The 2509-nt window shown below is 36.7% G+C and overlaps 1 pseudogene; it reads right to left on the reverse strand.

Annotated features, from left to right (window-relative positions):
- Nucleotides 1-873: 873 nt before the first annotated feature.
- LOC102813501 overlaps nt 874-2509 on the reverse strand; it is a 24878-nt pseudogene continuing 23242 nt past the window's right edge.

The following is a 2509-nucleotide window of genomic DNA, read 5'->3' on the forward strand; positions in this document are numbered from 1 at the left end:
CTTAACTTGCTGAGCGAATCCCTGTACAATAGTGGCATTGAAAATGCAAAGCATAGACAATGCAGTTTGACTCTTTGTTTAGGGAAGAAAAACAAGCAACTTAACGGTCATCAGAATACATCAAGAATATTGTAGAAGTCGTGTTGGAGTTTGGTCCTTTATATAAAAATCCTCAGAGTGTTTAATCAAAACTGTCAGACTCAGTGATACTCTGTCTTACAGCTTCCTCCTCCTTCTCTTCTTCTTGAGATATTTAATAAATGAAGCCAACATACACAAGAGATACATAATGGATTCTCTTCACCATTTTCTTCTTCCTTATCTTCTATTTTAAATAGATCACAGAGCCACTCAAATCTTTACTTTCAGATGTAGAGTTCCCAGAACATACATACATGAAAGCCAATGTGCTTCGGTATTTTTACATTTTATCATTCTAATAGAAACACTATGTCTTTTTCGTCTAATTGGTATCTTCAAAACCAAATACAAAAAACAAAAAACAAACAAAACCAAAAAAACCAAAAAAACCAAAAAAAAAAAAAAAATATGAGAGATGGGTGTGGGGGCTTTAAAAAGTGTGAAGAAAAATTGAATGAAAAGATAATGGAATTTTTCTATGAATTTATTTTTTTTTAAACTGGGCTTCCTAGTTTGTTTATTTCCTTTAAGATCACCTCCTTGCAATTTTCAGAGAGAAAATATAAAACAAGAAACAGACTTGGTTTCAGATACATAAACAGTGTGCTGGAGTATAAAGCATTACTGATAACATTGTTTCAGAAGAGCGTCAGCTTACTCCAGGGCACTTCAATATTCCTGAGACATAAACATGATTTCTCTTTTCCTCTCACTGGGATGTTGTCAAGCCTGTCACTGTTCTTTGACATATTTTCCATGGAGAAGATACAAAGCCTGGAATCAGGCTGACAGCTGGAGTAGGCCATTCCCAATCCCATGCCAGAACCAAAGGCTAATGGCCACATTCTTCTTTTAAAGGTGAGTGAGAAAATAATTCCTATGCCCAAACCAGTACCTATCTTCACAACTGCATCAGCCAAGCACCAGTCCCACTTCCTGCCAAGCTCTGAATCGGACACGTTGCCCACCCGCTGCTCCAGCTCTCCTGACTGCCGGCCTCCACGCTCTGACTCCAGACAATCTATGAACTTTTTGAAGCTCTCTCATCTATTAGACTTGGGCCTTAAGTGAATGCCAAAGAAAGTCTTTTGTTATTAGCATAATGAAAACTATTGCGTATATTTATTTAGTTTTTATAGTTAAAGTATGGCTTCACACATTTTGTAGAACACACATGTATTCCTGTACAACAAATTCTTGGAATGCTATAGGGTCTCCATAGAGTCAGTTGAGTAAAGGAAGGCTGGGAAAAGTTAATAGTCTTGTTCAGGGATAAGCAATTAAAAAGTGATTTCTAGCTGACTGTTTGGAAGTCTTCTAATTGGCAATGAACATTCTGCCACACTAAAGAATTAATAAATTACAACAGGAAATGTACAAAAACCAAGTTGATTATAAAATTTAGGTAGATTGTTGTTGTTATTAGGAGAGAAGAATTAGATACATTCTAAAGGTATGTGTGTGTTCAGTCTTCTGATGCTTAATGGGCAGCTATATATTAAAATCTGGGGTGGTGGTGTAGACAGAAGAGAGAACTCTGAGTTTTGAGATTTGAGAAAGAACTGTTTTCTGATATCTAAGCATCAGGACTCAGAAGTGCAGGAAGACAAGAGGTAGGGTAAATGCTTTGCAAAGAAAAAAGGAATAAGGACAAGGATGAAAAAGAAAGCACAATAGAAAGGCAAATAAGTAATAGAGAAAAGAATAGATTAAAGAGTGGGTAAGGAGTCATGACAAGCTATAGAAAACATTGTGAAGTATAAGTATTCCGAAACACTTATTTGTGCTCATAAGGAATCTGTACCTGGACCAAGAGGCAGTTGTTTGAACAGAACGTGGGAACACTGAATGGTTTCAAATTTAGAAAGGTGTGCGACAGAGTTCTATTCTTTCACCATACTTATTCAGGCTGTATGCTGAGGAAATAATATGAGAAGCTGAGTTATATGAAGAAAAATGTGGCATCAGGATTGAAGGAAGACTCAGTAACAACCTGCAATATGCAGATGATACAATCTTACTTGCTGAAAGTGAAGAGGACTTAAAAGATTTACTGATGAAGATCAAAGAGCACAGCTTTTGGTATGGATTACATCTCAATGTAAAGAAAACAAAAATCCTCACCTCTGGACCAATAAACAACATTCTTATTAACGGAGAAAAGATTGAAGTTGTCAAGGACTTCATTCCTCTTGGATCAACTATCAACACTCACGGAAGCAGCAGTCAAGAGATCAAATGACATATTGCACTAGACAAATCTGCTGCACAAGACCATTTTTAAAGTGCTGAAGAGCAAAGATGTCAGCTTGAGGACTAAGGTGAGCCTGACCCAAGCCATGGTATTTTCAATAACCTCATATGCATG

Source organism: Chrysochloris asiatica, unplaced genomic scaffold (genome assembly GCF_000296735.1).
Source record: "Chrysochloris asiatica unplaced genomic scaffold, ChrAsi1.0 scaffold00019, whole genome shotgun sequence".
NCBI lineage: Eukaryota > Metazoa > Chordata > Mammalia > Afrosoricida > Chrysochloridae > Chrysochloris > Chrysochloris asiatica.